Here is a 13,349-nt window from a genome sequence, read left to right as displayed (position 1 = left end):
TGTTAGTTATAACTTCCTGTAGTGTATACTATTTTCTCTTATTTATTCTACAACACGGGAAATCTAATCCCATACAGGGAATCTAACCCCTAAATCGGAGAATCTAACCCCAAATGGGGGAATCTAACCCCTAAATGGGAGAATCTAACCCCAAATGGGGGAATCTAATCCCATAAGGGGAATCTAATCCCATAAGGGGAATCTAATCCCATAAGGGGAATCTAACCCCTAAATGGGAGAATCTAACCCCAAATGGGGGAATCTAACCCCTAAATGGGAGAATCTAACACCACATAAGGGAATCTAATCCAAAACGGGGAATCTAACCCCTAAATGGGAGAATCTAACACCAAATGGGGGAATCTAATCCCATATGGGGAATCTAATCCCATACGGGGAATCTAATCCCATACGGGAAATCTAATCCCATACAGGGAATCTAACCCCTAAATGGGAGAATCTAACCCCAAATGGGGAAATCTAACCCCTAAATGGGAGAATCTAACACCAAATGGGGGAATCTAATCCCATACGGGGAATCTAACCCCTAAATGGGATAATCTAACCCCAAATGGGAGAATCTAATCCCTTACGGGAAATCTAATCCCATACGGGGAATCTAACCCCTAAATGGGAGAATCTAACCCAAAATGGGGGAATCTAATCCCATACGGGGAATCTAATCCCCAGATGGGAGAATTTAACCCCCAAATGGGGGAATCTAACCCTCAGACGGGGAATCTAATCCCATACGGGGAATCTAATCCCCAGATGGGAGAATCTAACCCCCAAATGGGGGAATCTAACCCTCAGACGGGGAATCTAATCCCATACGGGGAATCTAATCCCCAAATAGGATAATCTAACCCCCAGACAGGAGAATTTAACCCGACATATTGTAATGATTAATCGTTTTATGTCCACAAACATTTTTGTTATGAGTGGAAACTGCCCAACAATAACAATTCTATAGAACTGTATATAGGACATACATACATTCATTTTTATCTTTAATACAGCCAACTTGAACACTGTTCTGTTTACACCACACTTCAGTCAACAATAACTATAGATGTTACTCCTACTTTAATTACCAAACCATAAACCACATCTAATTGTATTGTGTTATTTTCATCAGGTATGGTTTACAGAACTCCTCCACAATTTATCATATAATTTTTTATTTTTTCTTTTAAAACAAAAGACATCAATGACTGAACATTCTGAGATCATTAAGATAAGAAAACATTAATGCAATTTCAACATGGTATAAGTGACAGAGAATTTTAAGATGTTTATCTTGTATCCATGACAACAAAGCGTCAGTCACAGACAATGATTATAAATTTAAGGTCTCCTGACACTCGGAGCATCAATGTTTTACACTCACTGTACTGAGAATATTTTAAACTCAGTATCGCCTACAGCAGCAGTGTTGATGATTTTTAGTCTGTGTGGCTATAGCATGTGACAAATGGTTTACAAGGAAGCAAACAGGCTGTATGTATCCTTCCACAGGAAATTAACACATTCATGAACATTTAAAAAAAAAAAAAAGTATCTTTCCAATTCTTTTGGCATTGGAAGCGACAGCACTAATCTCCAGGGCTAAATGACAAAATTTCCGTTTAAGGTATATAACTAATGTACAGTTGTCCTATTAAGGTATATAACTAATGTACAGTTGACCTATTAAGGTATATATCTAATGTACAGTTGTCCTATTAAGGTATATAACTAATGTACAGTTGTCCTATTAAGGTATATAACTAATGTACAGTTGTCCTATTAAGGTATATATAACTAATGTACAGTTGACCTATTAAGGTATATAACTAATGTACAGTTGTCCTATTAAGGTATATAACTAATGTACAGTTGTCCTATTAAGGTATATAACTAATGTACAGTTGTCCTATTAAGGTATATAACTATTGTACAGTTGTCCTATTAAGGTATATAACTAATGTACAGTTGTCCTATTAAGGTATATAACTAATGTACAGTTGACCTATTAAGGTATATAACTAATGTACAGTTGACCTATTAAGGTATATAACTAATGTATAGTTGACCTATTAAGGTATATAACTAATGTACAGTTGACCTATTAAGGTATATAACTAATGTACAGTTGTCCTATTAAGGTATATAACTAATGTACAGTTGTCCTATTAAGGTATATAACTAATGTACAGTTGACCTATTAAGGTATATAACTAATATACAGTTGACCTATTAAGGTATATAACTAATGTACAGTTGACCTATTAAGGTATATAACTAATATACAGTTGACCTATTAAGGTATATAACTAATGTACAGTTGACCTATTAAGGTATATAACTAATGTACAGTTGACCTATTAAGGTATATAACTAATATACAGTTGACCTATTAAGGTATATAACTAATGTACAGTTGACCTATTAAGGTATACAACTAATGTACAGTTGTCCTATTAAGGTATATATAACTAATATACAGTTGACCTATTAAGGTATATAACTAATGTACAGTTGTCCTATTAAGGTATATATAACTAATATACAGTTGACCTATTAAGGTATATAACTAATGTACAGTTGACCATTATTGACAAAGTTGTCCTACACCATAAAACAATTTCAATCCAGAACATGTTGTTTAAAAACCCTACTTATGTTTTACAAAGCAAACACATTATCATGTTATATGTTTAGAGAGATGACAAGGACTCTTCTCCAACCATCAATGATAGGAAGTCATCTGTGTCTGATAAGTGTTTCCTAATCAACAGACAAGCACTCCAACATTTCTGTGTAAACAGCTACTGACTATCAGACGAAAATCAATATAACAAAACTCTAAACACAAGGTAAGCCGCGATGCAATTTTCTTGGAAGATAAATGAAGTATTATCCCCTGGGACAATGGGATAAGTAAGGATAGAGCCATTGTACTTACAGAACCTACATCATCAGGCCACGATAAACAGGCCCACAGGTCTATTACATTCTTGGGTTAAAACTAATTTTATTGTTTCAGTGAAGATATTATCTGTTTTAAGAGTAAGTTTCTAAAACCTCTCTATACTGGTAATTTAGTCTAATAAAATTGACAATGTAAATGAATACTGAAAACTGATGTTTATCTATTAATTTTAAAATAAAAAGAATTATTCAAGATATTACACATCCATAATTTTGACATATAAAAAACGGAATAGGCAATATATGGAGTGATGTAATCAAATAACATTTAATTAAGTGGTTTTCAAGGGAGGTAACTTTTTGAGAGAAAACAATCACAGGTACAATGTGAATCGAGATAACACAAGTCATACAGCTTTACACAGGGACAAATATTTAATATTTTGAGATATATTTCTTTATTTCAATACAAACTTTCTCCCTCCAGTCGTGGCTGTTTCAGTTTGATATTCTACAGTATATACAATCAAACGCTACTTTGTGTTTGGCTCTTGTTAAACTGGTGAATTTACTGCAGTGTTTTAGGGGAGAGTACAAAACAACACCACTCTTCAATAACATTGCCCTCAAGTGTTTCCGTGTGCACTCTTCGTTGCATAAAGAAAATCCTGATGCAAAGGAAAACTGGAGTTTATTGAATTAAAATCAAGTCTGGAAGGTTTCAACAATAAAAATCTCTCCATCTGGAACAGTTCTGTCTTGGAGATGAAAGTTTTAATTAAATCGGAGCTGCTTTAACCAGGTTTACACAGGCGCTGATATTTACAGCTTTAGATCGATGTCCCTGGTGAGTTAGGTAATTACTGACATAGTTTATCTATCATTCTGATAAAAACACAAAAAAGTTTATCTATCATTCTGATAAAAACACAAAAAAGTTTATCTATCATTCTGACAAAAACACAAAAAAGTAAAATACCAGTCCATCTAGCTAGCTGTACTAAAGTTTATCTAACATAGACCAGCACATCTAGTTAGCTGTACTATAGTTTATCTAACATAGACCAGTCTATCTAGTTAGCTGTACTATAGTTTATCTAACATAGACCAGTCCATCTAGTTAGCTGTACTATGGTTTATCTAACACAGACCAGTCCATCTAGTTAGCTGTCCTATAGTTTATCTAACACAGACCAGCCCATCTAGTTAGCTGTACTATAGTTTATCTATCACAGACCAGTCTATCTAGTTAGCTGTACTATGGTTTATCTAACACAGACCAGTCCATCTAGTTAGCTGTACTATGGTTTATCTAACACAGACCAGTCCATCTAGTTAGCTGTACTATAGTTTATCTAACATAGACCAGCCCATCTAGTTAGCTGTACTATAGTTTATCTACCACAGACCAGTCTATCTAGTTAGCTGTACTATAGTTTATCTATCATAGACCAGTCCATCTAGTTAGCTGTACTATAGTTTATCTAACATAGACCAGTCCATCTAGTTAGCTGTACTATAGTTTATCTAACACAGACCAGTCCACCTAGTTAGCTGTACTATAGTTTATCTAACACAGACCAGTCCATCTTGCTAGCTGTACTATAGTTTATCTAACATAGACCAGTCCATCTTGTTAGCTGTACTATAGTTTATCTACCACAGACCAGTCCATCTAGTTAGCTGTACTATAGTTTATCTAACACAGACCAGTCCACCTAGTTAGCTGTACTATAGTTTATCTAACACAGACCAGTCCATCTAGTTAGCTGTACTATAGTTTATCTAACACAGACCAGTCCATCTAGTTAGCTGTACTATAGTTTATCTAACATAGACCAGTCCATCTAGCTAGCTGTACTATAGTTTATCTAACATAGACCAGTCCATCTAGTTAGCTGTACTATAGTTTATCTACCACAGACCAGTCCATCTAGTTAGCTGTACTATAGTTTATCTAACACAGACCAGTCCATCTAGTTAGCTGTACTATAGTTTATCTAACACAGACCAGTCCATCTAGTTAGCTGTACTATAGTTTATCTAACATAGACCAGTCCATCTAGCTAGCTGTACTATAGTTTATCTAACACAGACCAGTCCATCTAGTTAGCTGTACTATAGTTTATCTATCACAGACCAGTCCATCTAGTTAGCTGTACTATAGTTTATCTAACACAGACCAGTCCATCTAGTTAGCTGTACTATAGTTTATCTAACATAGACCAGTCCATCTAGCTAGCTGTACTATAGTTTATCTAACATAGACCAGCCCATCTAGTTAGCTGTACTATAGTTTATCTAACACAGACCAGTCCATCTAGTTAGCTGTACTATAGTTTATCTAACATAGACCAGCCCATCTAGCTAGCTGTACTATAGTTTATCTATCACAGACCAGTCCATCTAGTTAGCTGTACTATAGTTTATCTATCACAGACCAGTCCATCTAGTTAGCTGTATTATAGTTTATCTAACATAGACCAGCCCATCTAGTTAGCTGTACTATAGTTGATCTAACATAGACCAGTCCATCAAGCTAGCTGTACTATAGTTTATCTAACATAGACCAGTCCATCTAGTTAGCTGTACTATAGTTTATCTAACATAGACCAGCCCATCTAGTTAGCTGTACTATAGTTTATCTATCACAGACCAGTCCATCTAGTTAGCTGTACTATAGTTTATCTAACATAGACCAGCCCATCTAGTTAGCTGTACTATAGTTTATCTATCACAGACCAGTCCATCTAGTTAGCTGTACTATAGTTTATCTAACATAGACCAGCCCATCTAGTTAGCTGTACTATAGTTTATCTATCACAGACCAGTCCATCTAGTTAGCTGTACTATAGTTTATCTAACATAGACCAGTCCATCTAGTTAGCTGTACTATAGTTTATCTATCACAGACCAGTCCATCTAGTTAGCTGTACTATAGTTTATCTATCACAGACCAGTCCATCTAGTTAGCTGTACTATAGTTTATCTACCACAGACCAGTCCATCTAGTTAGCTGTACTATAGTTTATCTACCACAGACCAGTCCATCTAGTTAGCTGTACTATAGTTTATCTAACATAGACCAGCCCATCTAGTTAGCTGTACTATAGTTTATCTATCACAGACCAGTCCATCTAGTTAGCTGTACTATAGTTTATCTAACATAGACCAGCCCATCTAGTTAGCTGTACTATGGTTTATCTAACATAGACCAGCCCATCTAGTTAGCTGTACTATAGTTTATCTATCACAGACCAGTCCATCTAGTTAGCTGTACTATAGTTTATCTAACATAGACCAGTCCATCTAGTTAGCTGTACTATAGTTTATCTACCACAGACCAGTCTATCTAGTTAGCTGTACTATAGTTTATCTACCACAGACCAGTCCATCTAGTTAGCTGTACTACAGTTTATCTATGACAGACCAGTCCATCTAGTTAGCTGTACTATAGTTTATCTATCACAGACCAGTCTATCTAGTTAGCTGTACTATAGTTTATCTATCATAGACCAGTCCATCTAGTTAGCTGTACTATAGTTTATCTATACAGGTTCCTTCTATTGTTACTTCACTTTGTTTGACATCAATTCAAATACAGTGGACATTTAAAAATCAAATGAAATATGCAGACATTTTAGGATGAAGGAAAATCTATTTTAAATTCACTGAAAGGAGCTTAAAATACATGTAGATAGGCAGACAATCGTTACAGGGACATTATGTGTGAATTTGAGGTGTAAAATAAATATTTCATGAACACATTTCCCATAATTGTCAGAAATCCTTACAATCTGTTGTGGAATTCATTACTCTGTATTGAGGTTTAAAACTACAGAAACAACAAATGTAGGATTTCCTCATAGTGAGAATTGAAGTATCCTGGTAATATATAATTCAGCTTTACCATATAAAACTGCAGCCCTAGAACAGAATTTTTTAACTGCTAGTCATTCATGATAATTTTTTTGGCCAGACATTGATGAAGAACATTAACATGTTTTAACCCTACCCAGAACACAGAAGTAATTCGCCATAGCAACAAACATACATCGTATAAGGGGAAAAAAAGAAGTAAAAAATGCCTTTCACAAAAAAATTCTGTGATATATCAGATTTAATCAGACACAGAAATGTTCTGTATTAGTATAAATGGACAGATGTGGTTTTTGAGGTGTGAGGAGGAATGGGTGGGTGTATGATTGGGTAATTGTTAATGGTGTGTGTGGGGGGGAAACATATGGCAATGTGTCACAGGAGATCATAGGTCAGGGGTTACAGGCTGGGAATGTCATAGTTTAAAAGTTCATAGGTCAATATGAGTCCTAACATTTCTTCAACATTTTACCAGAGATGAAGGCATGTACCACTATACTATGTATCATATTTGATGTTGACACAGGAAGAATACACTAGATAGTCTCTATGTCAATCATTCTCTTTCCCAGAAAAATCATAGAGGTTTACTCCTGGACCAGGTCTAGCTAGATATTGGGTCATATACAGTTATACTAATATTCAATGTCAAACAATTAATTGTTTGTAAAAATTGATATTGGACTGACAATTTCTCCCTCTGGTCAAATTATCATTTGAATAGTTTGATTTGAAATTATAAAGATTACTTTTACTGCCACAATGTTGACGGCCATTAAATAACTCCCACATAAAACTGTGATGTAGGACACATCCCTGGTTATAATCCTACTCCCACATAAAACTGTGATGTAGGACACATCCCTGGTTATAATCCTACTCCCACATAAAACTGTGATATAGGACACATCCCTGGTTATAATCCTACTCCCACATAAAACTGTAATGTAGGACACATCCCTGGTTATAATCCTACTCCCACATAAAACTGTGATATAGGACACATCCCTGGTTATAATCCTACTCCCACATAAAACTGTGATATAGGACACATCCCTGGTTATAATCCTACTCCCACATAAAACTGTGATATAGGACACATCCCTGGTTATAATCCTACTCCCACATAAAACTGTGATGTAGGACACATCCCTGGTTATAATCCTACTCCCACATAAAACTGTGATGTAGGACACATCCCTGGTTATAATCCTACTCCCACATAAAACTGTGATATAGGACACATCCCTGGTTATAATCCTACTCCCACATAAAACTGTGATATAGGACACATCCCTGGTTATAATCCTACTCCCACATAAAACTGCGATATAGGACACATCCCTGGTTATAATCCTACTCCCACATAAAACTGTGATGTAGGACACATCCCTGGTTATAATCCTACTCCCACATAAAACTGTGATGTAGGACACATCCCTGGTTATAATCCTACTCCCACATAAAACTGTGATATAGGACACATCCCTGGTTATAATCCTACTCCCACATAAAACTGTGATATAGGACACATCCCTGGTTATAATCCTACTCCTACATAAAACTGTGATATAGGACACATCCCTGGTTATAATCCTACTCCCACATAAAACTGTGATGTAGGACACATCCCTGGTTATAATCCTACTCACACATAAAACTGTGATGTAGGACACATCCCTGGTTATAATCCTACTCCCACATAAAACTAATATAGGACACATCCCTGGTTATAATCCTACTCCCACATAAAACTAATATAGGACACATCCCTGGTTATAATCCTACTCCCACATAAAACTGTGATATAGGACACATCCCTGGTTATAATCCTACTCCCACATAAAACTGTGATATAGGACACATCCCTGGTTATAATCCTACTCCCACATAAAACTGTGATATAGGACACATCCCTGGTTATAATCCTACTCCCACATAAAACTAATATAGGACACATCCCTGGTTATAATCCTACTCCCACATAAAACTGTGATATAGGACACATCCCTGGTTATAATCCCAAGTCATTATGTACAAATGTCAGATGTAGTGTAAATACTAATTATGACAGGCCAGCCAGGAATGTTATAATAATAAACATATCAATGACTACTAGAAAACACCATTAAGGTCACAAACTACTACACTGGCAGTGTTTACAGTAACACCTGCTGCCAGGATGGTCAGTCTGTGTATGATGGTCAGTCTGTGGATGATGGTCAGTCTGTGGATGATGGTCAGTGCCTCAAGGATTAGGTGTGAGGCTGTAATCAGCTGCTCCCTTGTCCTGACTATCTCCCTAGGGATCCTGGGAATGGTACAGTGTTCTGGTAGACTTCTACATACACAAACCATGTCATATGGTTTCACAGGGTTAACATTACTTTAATCACTGGTTGTAATCAGCTTTTTTTTTTTCAGTTGACAAGAAATACTTTCTTATACCAATACTTTCTTATACCAATACTTTCTTATACCAATACTTTCTCAGCTAAATGGTCTTTTGGACAGACTTCAATGAAAAATATGTGTTCAAAAGTTCAAAACTGAACAATCCTTTTTTTATTATTATCTATGATTTTGCTTTCATCACAGATCCTTTGTCAAAGATACCCCTCCTCCACCTTACTCTATACATTTCATCAATACCAATCAATATAATCACATTACCAGTCCCACAAGTGGAGACAAACATCTCCTGACTTACTCCCCACAGCAGTTATACATTACATCTCCAGTCCCACAAAATACAGACTGACCAGGACACCAGTAGAGACAAACATCTCCTGACTTTCTCCCCACAGCAGTAAAAAGACAGAGTGACCAGACCGTCAGTAGAGACAAACATCTCCACTTATTCCCCACGACAGTAAAAAGACAAACTGACCATGGCCAGTGGAGACAAACATCTCCAGACTTACTCCCCACAGCAGTAAAAAGACAGAGTGACCAGACCGTCAGTAGAGACAAACATCTCCAGACTTACTCCCCACAGCAGTAAAAAGACAGACTGACCAGACCGTCAGTAGAGACAAACATCTCCAGACTTACTCCCCACAGCAGCAAAAAGACAGAGTGACCAGACCGTCAGTAGAGACAAACATCTCCAGACTTACTCCCCACAGCAGTAAAAAGACAGAGTGACCAGACCGTCAGTAGAGACAAACATCTCCAGACTTACTCCCCACAGCAGTAAAAAGACAGACTGACCAGACCGTCAGTAGAGACAAACATCTCCAGACTTACTCCCCACAGCAGTAAAAAGACAGAGTGACCAGACCGTCAGTAGAGACAAACATCTCCAGACTTACTCCCCACAGCAGTAAAAAGACAGAGTGACCAGACCGTCAGTAGAGACAAACATCTCCAGACTTACTCCCCACAGCAGTAAAAAGACAGAGTGACCAGACCGTCAGTAGAGACAAACATCTCCTGACTTACTCCCTACAGCAGTTACATACATATTGCTATCCTACAGATACTTAACACACTAATAATTTGATACTATCATACATTCTCATGTTTTACATTTCCATGTCTTTTCCAGTCTGATCTGTGAATGCCCAGCTGTCCCACAAAGTGAAGAGCACTATCCTCTGCCCCACTGACAGTACCGAGCACCAATCTTGGTTAAGAGGAAGCAATGTGATATCAAAAATCAATAGTTGCACTATTCCTTACCAGTCACTAAAAATATAGACTTGTAATTGGTCACAGAGGGCACAATCTGTCACAATGATATAGTACAGTTACAGAGTCTGTGACAAGTTTATAGCCATCAAAGAATAAGATCTATAGAATTCTACAAAGTTGTGTCTGAGGAACACTCAATATATATATTTCTGTTATGTTGTATAAATGGCACAATTTTATTGGTTAGAATTGGGTAACCAAACTGATCCAATAACTGACTAAGATAATGGGTCGTTAAAATTAGTTGAAGACATGAAAAAAAAATAGCTGATGCATACAAGTATGTCTTAAGATAGGATTCAAAGAAAGCTACAGGAAATATCCCCAAATAGATAAAATATATATTCAAACTTCTTCAATCCTCTGTGATCTTTCAACAAAATTGCAGCCATCGAGAGTTCACATGACAGCAAAGCTGTAAAATATGGTTCAGAAAACAAACTTCCTTGTTTGTAGTGGAATGATGACAGAGATCATGTCACGTGACAATTCTCTGGAACCTGTTTCAGGAGTCTATGTTATTACAGATTGCAACATGCACAGCCATTATCTAAATCAAGATGTTGATTTGAGAAGATTTTAGATATTAAGTCTGTATGCAGAAGATTTCAGATATAAATTCTGTATACAATGCATTCTTTCACAATTAAATAGCTGCCAAGAGATAAATGATTATGTAGAACAGAGCTATACAGAGGTCATGACCTCTGGACTTGGATGAGACAATAGGAACCTTACCAATGATTAGCAAAGGAAATTAGAACAGGAAATTACTACTCCTAGTTAACATCTGACAATGGGGGTTAGTAAGGTTATGGAAAAGATCATGTGAAAGGGAATCTTTTAGAAGCTACCACTCCCAAATATTTATAAAACTGTGGCCAAGAATTTCTCCTATAAGGCCATGTGGCTAAAGAAGATAAAAGGAAATGCATGTTAAACTTTCAGTTCTAATAAGCTAAGGCATCCAGATGGACTCTCATCAATAACAGAAGAGTCAAATCTCAAAACAGCTCAGGGTTGCCCCTCAGCCCGATTTGGGTCAAGCCACCATCTTCCTGAAATAATTCAATAAAGCTGTGAACAGAAAATGTATGTATTTCTATAGAAGACTTTCGTTTATTGGGCCAATACTGAATCAAATTTTGCCTACAAAGATTTCAGCTGAGTTCATTTGTGGAGTTGATGTTTCTTTGTTGTTGAGTCTGATGGTGCTAGACAAAGGTGAACCATTAAACCTTGCCAGTATTCCATCATTAGCTTACACCTCCCCTCAACAATTCTCTATGTTTCTATCACACATGCTTTTCATGTCGGGGCCACACTCCCCAGAAGTACCTTTGGGTACCAGTGATCCTGTTTCCCTTCAAGGCAAGTCTCTGTGATTGAACATCCAGGACAGAATTAGATGCCTGTTTTTTCTTCAATGAAAAGAAAATCTTTGTGTTTTTTTTCATATAGTTTTTATCATCTCCAAAATACCAACTGTCTTCCCTGTACTATGTATGACTACAGATCACACGGACCTTATATAAGTCAGTTTCACAGAAAGCCGAGCTGATTGGACAGACTTTGATCTCCCTGTGTGATGCAAGCTTAGATCTAAAAGATGGCAGGAAAACTACACTCTTACCACCAAACTTGTAAAGATGGTAGTTATTTGGAACCTTACAATACATCTGATTCACTTATTCCTCTCAATCTGGTACCATGAATGTATGATTGGCAGGGAAATTAGTGAAATGGTTTCTACTCAAAGGCTGACCAATTATCCTAGATATACTGTTTCCTTATGTCCCTTCCTGTATAAACCCTTCCATCAGAATGTTTCCCTATTTATATCATTGTGTACTTCATCAGTACTTCATAGTGGGGAACCAAGTCCCAGGCTCTTATGTCAATAAACCAGATCTCTCACTAACATGTCTAACTACGACCCAGACTAACTCCTAACATGTCTATCTACGACCCAGACTAACTCCTAACATGTCTATCTACGACCCAGACTAACTCCTAACATGTCTATCTACGACCCAGACTAACTCCTAACATGTCTATCTACGACCCAGACTAACTCCTAACATGTCTATCTACGACCCTGACTAACTCCTAACATGTCTATCTACGACCCAGACTAACTCCTAACATGTCTATCTACGACCCAGACTAACTCCTAACATGTCTATCTACGACCCAGACCAACTCCTAACATGTCTAACTACGACCCAGACTAACTCCTAACATGTCTATCTACGACCCAGACTAACTCCTAACATGTCTATCTACGACCCAGACTAACTCTAACAAGTCTATCTACGACCCAGACTAACTCCTAACATGTCTATCTACGACCCAGACTAACTCTAACAAGTCTATCTACGACCCAGACTAACTCTAACAAGTCTATCTACGACCCAGACTAACTCCTAACATGTCTATCTACGACCCTGACTAACTCCTAACATGTCTATCTACGACCCAGACTAACTCCTAACATGTCTAACTACGACCCAGACTAACTCCTAACATGTCTATCTACGACCCAGACTAACTCCTAACATGTCTATCTACGACCCAGACTAACTCCTAACATGTCTATCTACGACCCTGGCTAACTCCTAACATGTCTATCTACGACCCAGACTAACTCCTAACATGTCTATCTACGACCCAGACTAACTCCTAACATGTCTATCTACGACCCAGACTAACTCCTAACATGTCTATCTACGACCCAGACTAACTCCTAACATGTCTATCTACGACCCAGACTAACTCCTAACATGTCTATCTACGACCCAGACCAACTCCTAACATGTCTAACTACGACCCAGACTAACTCCTAACAAGTCTATCTACGA

General features: G+C 37.1%; 1 protein-coding gene across 8 annotated transcripts in view; it reads right to left on the bottom strand.

Annotated features, from left to right (window-relative positions):
- Positions 1–13,349, bottom strand: part of LOC117323244 (serine/threonine-protein phosphatase 4 regulatory subunit 4-like) — a 115,978-nt gene that overhangs the window by 56,226 nt on the left and 46,403 nt on the right. The gene's annotated exons all lie outside the window — the stretch shown is intronic.

This window comes from Pecten maximus, chromosome 3, assembly GCF_902652985.1.
Source record: "Pecten maximus chromosome 3, xPecMax1.1, whole genome shotgun sequence".
Taxonomy (NCBI): Eukaryota; Metazoa; Mollusca; class Bivalvia; order Pectinida; family Pectinidae; genus Pecten; species Pecten maximus.
The sequence above is the reverse complement of the archived record's forward strand: the minus strand, read 5'-3'. Positions and strand labels throughout refer to the sequence as shown.